A 13,935-nucleotide genomic window follows, 5' to 3' on the forward strand; every position below is an offset into this window, starting at 1 on the left:
TTGTTGAACTGTTAGGTACGCTTTAAGTACAGATGTAGCATGATTAACACACAAACTCTTAACTCAAATTTCTTAACTCATAGCGTTATCCTGAAACAAAAGCCACTGAAAAGCAATTGAAGGTGTTTGCTTAACGCATTTAGTTTAGATAACATGTCTCATAAAGCATGTGTGTTAAAGGGAGTCTTTCACCTAATCTGAGCGTTTTAGGCCGCTCAGATCAGGTTATAGACTCTTGACCCTCATTACAATCGTACCTTTCTTTTATGTGCGAGCTAGCACATGCGCAATTTGTTCCCTGAGGCTGATGCCAGCACAGGGAAGGAACACTATGAGGACACTGCGCATGCGCTAGCTCGCGCATCGCGAGATTACGGCGCTCTAGCTTTGTGATGTCGGGGAGCAAGGAGGAGATTCTGAGGATGCGGGGCGGTGCTGGGCTCCTTCACGCTGGACTCATCTCAGGTACAGGACTCATCTCAGGTTAATTTGCATATGGATCAAATAGTTTTTTTTACACAATAAAAGCACACAGAGCTATGGGGACTGGGTATTGCGGATGTGCTAGCGGCCATCTAGCAACCCATGTCCTCAGCTTTATACACAAAATCCCGGTGACAGGTTCCCTTTAAGGCCTTTTCAGGCCTGGTCATTATAGGGTTAATCTAATACAGGTTATTCTGAATCTTTTCCCATTAATCTATACAGTATAGTAATCTGCTCAGCTCCTCCTGCGCTATAACTAGTGATCCATCAGAAGAAGAGAGAGAAAAAAAAACGTATCCTGTAAAAAAAATTGATCATGTTGCATCAGTTATGCATTGCACAGGATTTTTCTTTTTACATGATCCAGTAAAAAAACGGATCCTGTTGCATCAGTTGTCATCCGTTTGAGCCATTTCCATTTGAGATCCGTTTTTTAGACGGAAACAAAAGTACTGTATGCAGGTCTTTTGTTTCTGTCTAAAAAAATGGATCTCAGACAGAAATGGCTCAAACAGATGACAACTGATGCAACAGGATCCGTTTTTTACTGGATCCAGTTTTTTTTCTCTCTCTTTTCTTTTGACATATTCATAGTTGGGACAATACCTGGGTATTATTACAGATGCCTATGCAGGCGTAGAACCTATCTTGCCCCAGGTGTAGATTAATACTTAACTTTTATTGTTACTCGAGTTAAAATATAAATGTGAACATGATACACTTATTTGTAATTTTAATTACCGAACCAAAATAACAAAAAAGGTTAAAAATCCAGTCACCACTCCACTGGAAAATCAAATCAAATATTACTCAGTGAATCAGGGGGGAGAGCATGTGCACTCTCTCTCACCCTGATCACTTAACAGGCACTACACTGCCCTCTCACTGCTTGCAGTGCTCCTACCAACTGGACTAGGTTGTCAGTCCAACCATATACTTGTGGGAGCCGTGGTACGTCAGCCCAGTGTGAAAACAACACATTAAATGTGCTATATTGCTGACAACTATCCTAATGGCAGCAGCCTCTGCAAGCAGAGGTCGCACGGTTTTGATGCCGTGTCTATGTACTGAATGAACCTAACATTGAAAAGTAGGCCAGCCGGACTACTATTGACTAATTTGCAGTGGAATGGAGCGCTGACTGCCCTTTTGACGGATAAGAAGAACGTAAAGCTAAACGGTGATGTGAATGCACCCTAATTCAGAACAGAAGCCTGTGTGTAGCCGAAGCAGGATTTATCCAGGGAGACAACACCCCTGTGTGATTTTAATAATGATAATAATAATAATAACCTTTATGTATATAGCACCACCATATTCCACAGAGCTTTACAGTTCAGAGGGTACAAGTACAAATCAAAATAGACATCATAGAATTACAAAAACAAAAAACCCAAAAGGGATCCTCATGCCCAAGCTAAAAGTAGCATACGGCACTTGTCCTGGTAGGTTCTCTTTCACATTTCTTCTATGCTGTTAGGCTGTATGGGTGGAAGTGGGTGGTTATTTCTGGATCCTCCTTCTGGACCGGCAGTTATTATTCTGTTCACCTGCGGTCCCCCACATATATATTGTGTTATTATATATGACCTACCTTTGTGATATCTATTGATTTATTATTTTTTATACACTAACTTATGACAATATTGCCTGTAGCCTATGTCCCATCAGGATGGTGTTTTTCTCTGTTCACTTGGTTTTTAATGATCATGTCCTTGATATATATCATGTTTTGTAATTAATAAAGTATTTATGATATTTGATAATAGTACGTAGTCAGCTTTATTTCTTCTATAGGTTCATCATAGAATTACAGGCTAATATACAATTTAAACACTAGGAGTGAGGGGCTTGCTCTCAAAAGCTTACAATCTATGAGGAAATGGGGGTGATACAAAAGGTAAAATTGATTGTTGATGTTAAGCTGCCAGAAAAGCAACTATGCTAAGAACCAACCTCTGAGGAAGAGAAGGACAGACTTATTACAGGAGGTTGAGGATCAATTAAAAGTGCTGTGACAAGATAGACAATAAAGGTAACACACTAATTTGGCTGTAGACTGCACGTGGTTTGGGTTATATTGCTTCTGGCACTCAACACACTAATGAGACGGACTGGTCATCTGTTCTAAGACTGCACCCCAGATTTGGGCATTGCAGAGAGATATTGCACGCTTTTGGTTATTTGGGAAGATTGTATCTACAGAGGGGACTATTACCATTTCAACCTCCTATACACAGGGCCTCTGGGAAAAACCTATCCTGTGATATACCTCAGAACTGTACCTATTACTTATATTTACACCAAGAGAATCCAAGCCACCACCAGGCAGACCAGGAAGACCCCAAAATCCAGGGTGCTTAGAGCGGAAGAAGGGCTGCACCCCTCCACGCACTGCATGCACAACCTGGGAGAACATCAGAACCGGGTTAGCCACCATAAGGACTACAATCACCCTCATTGCCATCGCCCCCACTACCATCTTCTCCACCTCCCCACGCCTCAACTGCTGGCACTGCACAGATTACCCACTCTAAACTGTCACTTCAAACATCTTAAAGTTATGGCCGGACTGGGAGCAGATCTTTAGGGGAGGCCTGCATGACGGGGGGTTTGGCTCAGGGAGACCCCGGAGTTAGGGATAGGTTAAGTAGTAAAGGGGGGCGGTTGAAAAAGGTTTGAGGGGGTTAGGGATTGGGTAATTTGAGTTTAGGGGTGGGGTGGGGGTTGAGGGGTTAAAAGGAGACAGGGAGAAGAAAGGTGCCATTTTAGGTGAGGAGAAAAGAGTTAAGGAGACCACACTGTTTGAAACACTTACTGATGGAGCAAATGGAGGACACCATCAGGTGACTGCGGGAGGCTGCGGAGGTTCGGGGTCCCGGCTGGGTCCAGGAGCAGCTGCAGCATCTCTTCAGGGGGGCGGCTGAGGCTTCCATACCGCCTCAGCTCACGGCGTCCCGGCCGCGGCGCGCCTTAGCCCACAGTCCTCCCCCCCTTGGGCTCAGCGCCGATGACGGAGCACTTTAGAGGACCCTCCGAGCCGGGTGTCGACAGGGAAAGCCTCCTCCCGCACCCCTTGGCGTGGGAGGAATCCAACCTGCTGGCAGAGCCCACGAGGTGGCCGGGCTTGGTCTCCTCCTTCTTCATCTGGATGCGGCATGGGAGCGGGACCTGGAACAGCTCGCACCTTCCCATGTCCTGGGGAGGAAGGTGCCCCCCAGCGTGATCAAGTCATCGAGAAACAGGGGGCTGCTGTGGTGCCGGTGGAGTTGTGCAGCAGGCCCCCATCACCATCTGCCTGCCTGCAGCCAGGTAGAAGCTCTGCCCCCTCTGTCCTGTCCATGGAGGAGAACAGCCTTAATGTCCCTGGCAGGAGTGCAGCCAGGGGACAGCGTTTGGATGAGGTCGGGTCAGAAGCTGGAAGAGCGGTGCAGAGGACTGGACACCTGGATTCCGGATCTTCGGCTGTTGGGATCACGGCACCCAGGCAGCCAGGTGAGATTTCTTGGGGACCCTTAGCGCAGGTAGCGGCGGTTAGTGGGGGGAGTGGTGGGCCTCCGGCGGATTTGAGTAGCGGCTTAGGGCAGCTGTTGGGGGGATTGGCGTGCCTATTAGCAGGTTGTGGTATGGGGGGGATATCCCTGTTACCAGCGTGGGGGCTCTAGTATGGGTCAAGGAGGTAGTGTAGGGTTAGGGAGTAATGTGGCGTCGGTGCAAACGCAGGCGGGGGGGGTGGCGGATGGAGAAACGGTGCGGCTGGATGATAAAGCAAGAGGGGAGGTATATGTCTGCTTTGAGGGTCCATTGGGGGCTCATTTAAAGCAGGAGGTAAGGGAGCGTATTTGGAAGGGTGAATATGTAGACATTTTTTCTTTGCTCCCATTGGATAAGTTTAACCTGGATAGGTTATGGAAGGAAGAGTAGATATTGTCTTATACCGCGTACCTTTCAGAACTGGCTGCAGGCGTTTGCGATATTAGCGAGTGTAATAGGGGAGAAGGTGCCAGAGTGCTGTTCGGCGTTGTTTTGTTATCTGCACGCGATTGGGGAGGTGTATCGGGTATATGGGGAGATATATGGGGACTCTAAAATCTAAAACTTTTGTTTTTGTGTGGTGTGACTCAGTCACTGTACTTATAGTAAACCACACTTACTGGTGATCACTAGATCCCAAGCTTTCCCCTACAGTAATATCAGATACCAAATTCCCATTTGTGAATACTAAATCTAAAATGGCCTCCTTCCGGGTTGGCTCCTCAACTACTTGCTGTAGAGATAATCCCAGTAGGGAATTTAGAATATCTGTACTCCTGGCAGAACTAGCTGTTTTGGTTTTCCAGTTTACATCAGGAAGATTGAAGTCTCCCATAATGATAACTTCCCCCTTCAATGTAATTTTAGCTATTTCCTCAACTAGTAGATCATCTAATTCTTTGTCATGCGCATACTTTGAAGCGTTTAGTTCGTTTTTAGAGTAGGTGGTGGTGGATTTGTCTGGTTGTGAATCTATCATTCATTATTTAGACAATTTCTTTTGTATCGGTCCTCCGGATTCGAGAGTGTGCGCATTATTGCTGCATACGGTGACTACGGTGTTCGCAGCGTTTGGGGTCCCATTGGCAACAGAAAAGATGGTAGGGCCGGTTACGGAATTGAGTTTTCTGGGTATTGTCATTAATACCATTGGAATGGAGTGTAGATTATCGAAGGACAAGTTGGAGGATCTAAAAGGGAAGGTAGGGAAGGTGGGGAGGGCTGCTCATTTAAAAAAAAAATAATTGCACGAGCTTCAGTTGCTCCTGGGGAAACTTAATTTTGCGTGCCGTATTATGCCCATGTGGAGGGTTTTTTGTAGGAGGTTAGCGGGGGCGATGGGGGGGCGTTGTTTCACCACATCACTACATTCGCTTAGGTAGAGAATTGAGAGCGGACTTGCAAGTTTGGAGTTCCTTTTTGGAACAGTATAACGGTCGCTCGCTATTCATGGGTGAGGTGGTGAACTCGTTCGATTGTGAGCTGTTTTTGGACGCGGCGGGGGGTTGTGGTTTTGTCGTTTACTGGGGGGGGGGGACAATGGTGTGTTGGGAAATGGCCAAAGAGTTGGGCGGAGGGGACTGGTTAAAAATTTTTGCGCTATTGGAGCTGTTTCGCATTGTGGTGCCAGTTATGGGGGGAGTGTTTCAGGGAAGAGACGGTTCATTTCCACTGTGATAACTTGGGGGTGGTTCAGGAGATAAATGGGTTGTCGGCCTCGTCGCCTTTAGTAGTACGGTTGCTACAGAGGCTGGTCTTGGAGTGTTTGTCAATCAACGCTTGGGTGGTGGCAGTGCATGTGCCGGGGGTCGACAACGGTATCACTGACGCTCTCTCTCATTCACAGTGGGATTGATTTCGACAGCTGGCCCCAGAGGTGGAAGAGTCTGGGAGGGAGTGCCCGAGCTGTCTGTAGGAGCTTCTGGAGGGACTGTAGTCGGGCTCGTTCAGGCATCGATGGCGCCCAGTACGTGGGTGACATATGTCAAGGCATGGGGGTACTGGGAGGAATCGTGTAGCAGGCTGATTGTTGGGAATGGGGATTTGGAAGTTCCGCTGTTGTTGTTCGTAGGGCATTGTAGGGAGGAAGGGTGGTCGGTGGCTAAAATGTATGGCCGCATAGCTGGGTTGGCGTTTGGTTTTAAATTAAGAAAGATGGCGGACTTTACTAAGTCCTTTTTAGTCACGAGGGCCTTGAAAGGTTGGCGTTGGTTGGGGTCCAGGGTGGATAGCAGGAGGCCAGTGTCTTTGAATTGCTTTTGGGGTTAGATGAACGGGTAAGGAGTGTTTGCAGTTCGGCTTGGGAAGATCGGTTGTTTAGACTAGCTTTTTCTTTTCCGTTTGGTTTGTGTTGCATTTGGGGTAGTTGGTTTATCCGACAGTTAGTCGGTGGGGGGGTTGCTTAGGGATGATGTTAATTTGTTTCGCGATAGGGTGGAGTTTGTTATCCATCGGTCTAAGACAGATGTGGAAGGAAGAGGGCGGAGAGTGGTGTTGTTTGGTATTCCAGGTTGTGAAATATGTCCGGTGCAATGTTTGCGCAAATTCGGGGCGGACATGGGGAAGGGGATTAGACCACTGTTAGTGCATGCTGATAGGTAATTTTTGTCCCGTTTTCAGTTTGCGGCTGTTTTTTTAAAATGTTCGGAGCGGTTAGGGTTACGGCAGGCCGGGTACTCTAGCCATTTATTTATGGAGGAGGCTCAATGGGGTTTGGACAATGAGATTATTAAACAGATTGGGCAGTGGGAGTCTGTTCGGTTCAGGTCCTATATCCGATTGAATCGCCTGTAATTTAAGGGGCCTGGGATATTGTAATGGGGATAGTTGTTAATTGTAGTCGTATTTTGGTGTTCTGGTTTTTCTCGTTGCAGGTGCGGTACCAGCCCTGGTGTGGATCCTGGGACATTCTTATGTCTTTTGGGGGGCTGTCCGGGCAGCAGTTCAGCCATTGGGATTCTCACGGTCCGAGGTGGTGGTAAGGTGGCTCGGGCGTAGAGGCATGGTTTGGAGTGGGGTCCTGCCTGAGGTTCATCACTTTGCTAGGCTGGATAGGGCGCCGGATGTTCTTGTGCTGCATATTGGCCATTGCGGGAGCTGCTGCAGGACATAAAAATTTGATTTGTTACGGTTGTGGGCTTTGTTTCCAAAATTAGTGACAGTTTGGTCGGACATAGTTCCGAGGATGGTTTGGAGAGGGGCTAGATTGGTGGAAGGGGTGAATAGGGCTAGAATAAAATTGAACAGGGCGAAGGGTTGTTTTAGGGCCAGGATTGGGGCAGTGGTGGTGAGGCATACAGAGTTGGAGAAGGTAGTTGTTGTTTTTTGGAGGTCTGACGGAGTACATTTAAATGCGGTCGGGTTGGACATGTGGAGTTGGCCTTACAAGATGATATTGAGACGGGTTTGGGAGTTTGGAGGGCCGCGCAGACTTAAGGGGTCAAGTCTGTGCATTGGTTGTGCGGGGAGGTCCTTGAAGTTGCTTTATTCACTGGTGAGGATGATGGGAGGGCTTCGCGGTTGAAGAGGGGGGCATTCAGTGGTGCTTCCAAGCTGGTGGGCAACGTCTGGAGGCAAGATGGCACCCCGGTGGGGTATTTCAATTATTTGGGGCTTCAAGGACCTCCCCTTGCAAGGAATTAATTATTAGAGTTATGGTTATTTATATGGTTATTTATATTTTATGTTGTTTTGTTAATAAAAACGGCTGCTGTGGCCGATTTATTCCAGCCTAGTGTCCGAGTCTTTATTAAAGGTAAGGGATATGAGATGCTGGGAGGGGATGGATTGGTAAAAAGGTGGGGGGAGGGGATGTTTGTTGGGGGGGGGTTTTCAAGGGGGCAGGTAAGTATGAAATAGGGGTCGGCCATTAGGTAGCCAATACCCCCGTCATGTATATACATGTGTTTATTTGCATTTTATGGTATTCTCTATTATCTGGCTGGCAATTTTATTTACATCCATTCGCCCCTAGGTGGTGCTGGCACCACATAATATATATAGTGGGGGGGGGGGTGTCTAGCTGAGAGCAGAATGTAGAGAGAGAGATGAGTTAGTTGGAGTTGAAGTTGGAGTGTGAAAGGAGAGAGGCAAGTTCATGGAGGAGAGAGATAGGCTAAAGTCACCGTGTAGCTGTGTTCCTTTCCTCTGGGCCCTGATCAAGCCTGGAGAAGATAACTACAGAAACCAAGCACCAGACAGTAAGTCAATACACCAAGATGCAGAGAGACTAGTGAGGGTAACAGCTAACTATAGCTTTTGGACCTCATCAGCACAAGTGACCAGGAGTAGCTTTCCGAGTACCTGGACGCAAATGCATAATTGATGCGCAGAATTGTCTTTATCACTAACTAAACCTTCCGGGTAGTAGTGAAAACCAAAAACCTTTCTAGAAGAGTTTCCTGCCAAAGAATGAAGCAGATGTGATTGCCTGCCGTGAGGGGAACGCTCTTAACCACCTCAGCCCCCAGTGCTTAAACACCCTGAAAGACCAGGCCACTTTTTACACTTCTGCACTACACTACTTTCACAGTTTATTGCTCGGTCATGCAACTTACCACCCAAATGAATTTTACCTCCTTTTCTTCTCACTAATAGAGCTTTCATTTGGTGGTATTTCATTGCTGCTGACATTTTTACTTTTTTTGTTATTAATCGAAATTTAACGATTTTTTTGCAAAAAAATGACATTTTTCAATTTCAGTTGTAAAATTTTGCAAAAAAAACGAGATCCATATATAAATTTTGCTCTAAATTTATTGTTCTACATGTCTTTGATAAAAAAAAATGTTTGGGTAAAAAAAAAATGGTTTGGGTAAAAGTTATAGCGTTTACAAACTATGGTACAAAAATGTGAATTTCCGCTTTTTGAAGCAGCTCTGACTTTCTGAGCACCTGTCATGTTTCCTGAGGTTCTACAATGGCCAGACAGTACAAATACCCCACAAATGACCCCATTTCGGAAAGTACACACCCTAAGGTATTCGCTGATGGGCATAGTGAGTTCATAGAACTTTTTATTTTTTGTCACAAGTTAGCGGAAAATGATGATTTTTTTCTTTTTTTTTCTTACAAAGTCTCATATTCCACTAACGTGTGACAAAAAATAAAAACTTCTATGAACTCACTATGCCCATCAGCGAATACCTTGGGGTCTCTTCTTTCCAAAATGGGGTCACTTGTGGGGTAGTTATACTGCCCTGGCATTCTAGGGGCCCAAATGTGTGGTAAGGAGTTTGAAATCAAATTCTGTAAAAAATGACCTGTGAAATCCGAAAGGTGCTCTTTGGAATATGGGCCCCTTTGCCCACATAGGCTGCAAAAAAGTGTCACACATCTGGTATCTCCGTATTCAGGAGAAGTTGGGGAATGTGTTTTGGGGTGTCTTTTTACATATACCCATGCTGGGTGAGATAAATATCTTGGTCAAATGCCAACTTTGAATAAAAAAATGGGAAAAGTTGTCTTTTGCCAAGATATTTCTCTCACCCAGCATGAGTATATGTAAAATGACACCCCAAAACACATTGCCCAACTTCTCCTGAATACGGAGATAGTCTGGAATATAAATGTCTAAAAAATTTTACGCATTTGGATTCCGTGAGGGGTATGGGGAGTTCATGTTCATTTTATTTTTTGACACAAGTTAGTGGAATATGAGACTTTGTAAGAAAAAAATAATAATTTCCGCTAACTTGGGCCAAAAAAATGTCTGAATGGAGCCTTACAGGGGGGGTGATCAATGACAGGGGGGTGATCAATGACAGGGGGGTGATCAGAGAGTCTATATGGGGTGATCACCCCCCTGTCATTGATCACCCCCCTGTAAGGCTCGATTCAGATGTCCGTATGTGTTTTGCGGATCCGATCCATGTATCCGTGGATCCGTAAAAATCATACGGACATCTGAATGCAGCCTGACAGGGGGGGTGATGAATGACAGGGGGGGTGATCAATGACAGGGGGGGGTGATCAGGGAGTCTATATGGGGTGATCACCCCCCCTGGAAGACTCCAGGGAGACGCCTGTATGTGTTTTGCGGATCCGATCCATGTATCCGTGGATCCGTAAAAATCATACGGACATCTGAATGCAGCCTGACAGGGGGGGTGATGAATGACAGGGGGGGTGATCAATGACAGGGGGGGGTGATCAGGGAGTCTATATGGGGTGATCACCCCCCCTGGAAGGCTCCAGGGAGACGCCTGTATGTGTTTTGCGGATCCGATCCATCTATCAGTGGATCCGTAAAAATCATGCGGACATCTGAATGGAGCTTTACAGGGGTGTGATCAATGACAGGGGGGTAATCAATGACAGGGGGGTGATGAGGGAGTCTATATGGGGTGATCACCACAGTCATTGATCACGCCTCTGTAAGGCTCCATTCAGATGTCCGTATGTGTTTTGCGGATCCGATCCATGTATCCGTGGATCCGTAAAAATCATACGGACATCTGAATGCAGCCTGACAGGTGGGGTGATCAATGACAGGGGGGGTGATCAATGACAGGGGGGTGATCAGGGAGTCTATATGGGGTGATGACCCCCCCCCCTGGAAGGATCCAGGGAGACGCCTGTATGTGTTTTGCGGATCCGATCCATCTATCAGTGGATCCGTAAAAATCATGCGGACATCTGAATGGAGCTTTACAGGGGGTTGATCAATGACAGGGGGGTGATCAGGGAGTCTATATGGGGTGATCACCACAGTCATTGATCACGCCCCTGTAAGGCTCCATTCAGACGTCCGTATGCGTTTTGCGGATCCGATCCATCTATCAGTGGATCCGTAAAAATCATGCGGACGTCTGAATGGAGCTTTACAGGGGGGTGATCAATGACAGGGGGGTAATCAAGGGGGGGGGGGTGATCAGGGAGTCTATATGGGGTGATCAGGGGTGATCAAGGGGTTAATAAGTGACAGGGGGGGGGGTGTAGTGTAGTGGTGCTTGGTGCAACATATTACTGAGCTACCTGTGTCCTCTGGTGGTCGATCCAAACAAAGGGGACCACCAGAGGACCAGGTAGCAGGTATATTAGACGCTGTTATCAAAACAGCGTCTAATATACCTGTTAGGGGTTAAAAAAAACACATCTCCAGCCTGCCAGCGAACGATCGCCGCTGGCAGGCTGGAGATCCACTCTCTTACCTTCAGTTCCTGTGAACGCGCGCGCCTGTGTGCGCGCGTTCACAGGAAATCTCGCGTCTCGCGAGAGGACGCGCCGGCGCGTCCACCCAGAAGAGCAGGGCTGCCGCAAAGACGCAATCCTGCGTACGGCGGTCCTGAAGAGGTTAAAGGATAACTCCTAAATAAATAGTTAATAGAATCTTTAGTGCCAGAGTGCTATAGAGTGAATTTAGGATTACCGCAAGGATCCTTGCTTGTAGAGTATCATCATTAGAAGAATCCCTCTATTGACATCTGCCACTACCTGAATAGGATTACGAGTGAACCTATTATTACTTATGCTATGCAAAACGCTTTCCATTGATGAACTGTACCAACTGTCCAGAGACCATTGATTCTTCAGTAAATGTTCAACTGGTTTACAACAACCGACTTCTCATTATTACTACTACTCTCAACATTTGCACCTAACGGTGCTGGCGTTACAAACCAGGGGCCCAGCCGCAAAAGCACCTAACACCAATAACCATCAAGGGCACCTCAACTTCCATCTGACTGGTGTTCCCTGTAACTGATAGTGCCCTGGAAAATTTTGTGCTGTCTTCCCATCCACTGTACGCCGGCCCAGGGAGGCATATGCTAACCGTGAGTACATATTGCACCCATCGGCCCACTGTGAGCCTCACATGTTTTCCCCTGTGGTTTGGTATGCTACACTAGCAGCTGGATTAATTAATAGACTTTCTAAAGTTATCTTCATGTGAAGTAAAAGGTGGATTTTGGCAAAAATCCACTTTAATCTCTGTGCATAATCCAGAGCAGAGTTAAACGGGCCATGCCCCAAACCCTCCCAATCCAATTTTATTGATATCCACAAGGTGGATCATCTCAAAACTATCAGAACGCATAGTAAGCATGCACAATCATGTCTACTTCCAGCACATGCACAGTGAAGCTCAGTGTACTATCCCCAGCTTTTGGCGGATGCACAGGGTGCCAATTAAGCCAGCTGAGCATGTGCCGGAAGTAGATGCAATGGCACCTGCGCATGATTTCCGGACGGTCTCTAAGCCAATCAGCGTCAGTGAGAGACTATGAGTCAGCACTGCCATCACCAACCTGCTCTTTTAGGCCTCCTGCACACGAACGTATGGTTTTGCGGTCCGTTTTAAACTGATCAGTTTTTCAGTTTTTCTGTTTCAGTAGTATTTCCGTTTCAGTTCCATTTTGCCGTTATCTTTTTCCGTTTGGTTTCCGTTTGTGATCCGTTTTTTGCAGATCACAAGCAGAAACGGAAGCTTACAATAATGTTTAAACAGTAAGTACATAAAAAAATTGGGCTGGGCATAAAATTTTCAATAGATGGTTCCGCAAAAACGGAACATATACGGAAGACATACAGATGCATTCCGTATGCATTCTGGTTTTTTTGCGGACCCATTGACTTGAATGGAGCCACGGATCGTTATTTGCGGGCAATAATAGGACATGTTCTATGTTTGAATGGAACAGAAATACGGAAACGGAAAGCATACAGAGTACCTTCCGTTTTTTGGCGGATCCATTGAAATGAATGGCTCTGTATACGGTCCGTATATGAAACGCAAAAAAAAAAAAACGGAACGTGTGCAGGAGGCTTCAGTCTGAGTGTGTTACTGGGAACGAGCGTGTGGGAACTGGTTCAGACTTACTATAGGATCTGCATTAGTGTGAGGCCTCTTGCACACGATTGTATGGCTTTTTCAGTATTTTGCTGTCCGGAATGGAACAGCTGGCCCCTGATAGAACAGTACTAGCCTTGTCCGTTATCCGGACAATAATAGGACATGTTCTATCTTTGAACGGAAAAACGGAAATATGGAAGGCATACGGAGTACCTTCCGTTTGTTTTGCGAATCCATTGAAATGAATGGTTCTGTATACGGTCCGTAAACGGAATGCAAAAAACTGAACATAAACAGGAAAAAAAAAACTTAGTGTGCAAGAGGCCTGAGACTGTGAGTCTGTTTTTCTGTCAGCTGTGTAGCAAACCCCTCTGCCAGTCTCTTGTGATAAGATTTCCATCACAAGAGAGAAGACTGAGAGTAAGGCCTCTTTCACACGGGCGTCATGGATTTGGGCCGGATAGGATGCGGGTGCGTTGCGGGAAAATGCGCGATTTCAAAACATTTTAATGCGTGAGAAAAATCGGCATGTTTGGTACCCAAACCCGAACCCGGACTTTTTCACAGAAGTGTGGGTTTGGGATTTGGGATCAGTGTTGTATAGATTTTATTGTTTTCCCTTATAACATGGTTATAAGGGAAAATACTAGCATTCTTAATACAGTAAAATAGTGATGGAGGGGTTAATTTTTTTTTTATTATAATTGAACTCACCTTAATCCACTTGTTCGCACAGCCCGGCTTCTCTTCTTTCTTCTTCTTTGAGGAAAAGGACCTGTGGTGACGTCACTGCGCTCATCACATGGTCCGTCACATGATCCATCACCATGGACGGACCATGTGATGAACGCAGTGACGTCACCACAGGTCCTTTTCCTCAAAGAAGAAGAAAGAAGAGAAGAGTTAAATTATTATTATTTTTTTTTTAACCCCTCCATCACTATTTTACTAATTCTGTATTAAGAATGCTATTATTTTCCCTTATAACCATGTTATAAGGGAAAATAATAATGATCGGGTCCCCATCCCGATCGTCTCCTAGCAACTATGCGTGAAAATCGCACCGCATCCGCACTTGCTTGTGGATGCTTGCGATTTTCATGCAGCCCCATTCACTTCTA

General features: G+C 46.1%; 1 long non-coding RNA gene across 1 annotated transcript; it reads left to right on the forward strand.

Moving 5' to 3' along the window:
• Window positions 1-4,144: 4,144 nt before the first annotated feature.
• On the forward strand, window positions 4,145-13,715 carry LOC120993258. The gene is made up of 3 exons (XR_005777182.1): window positions 4,145-4,406; window positions 10,303-10,306; window positions 13,704-13,715. It is a non-coding gene; the product is annotated as an uncharacterized LOC120993258 (long non-coding RNA).
• The last annotated feature ends 220 nt before the right edge of the window (window positions 13,716-13,935 follow it).

Source organism: Bufo bufo, chromosome 3 (assembly GCF_905171765.1).
Source record: "Bufo bufo chromosome 3, aBufBuf1.1, whole genome shotgun sequence".
Taxonomy (NCBI): Eukaryota; Metazoa; Chordata; class Amphibia; order Anura; family Bufonidae; genus Bufo; species Bufo bufo.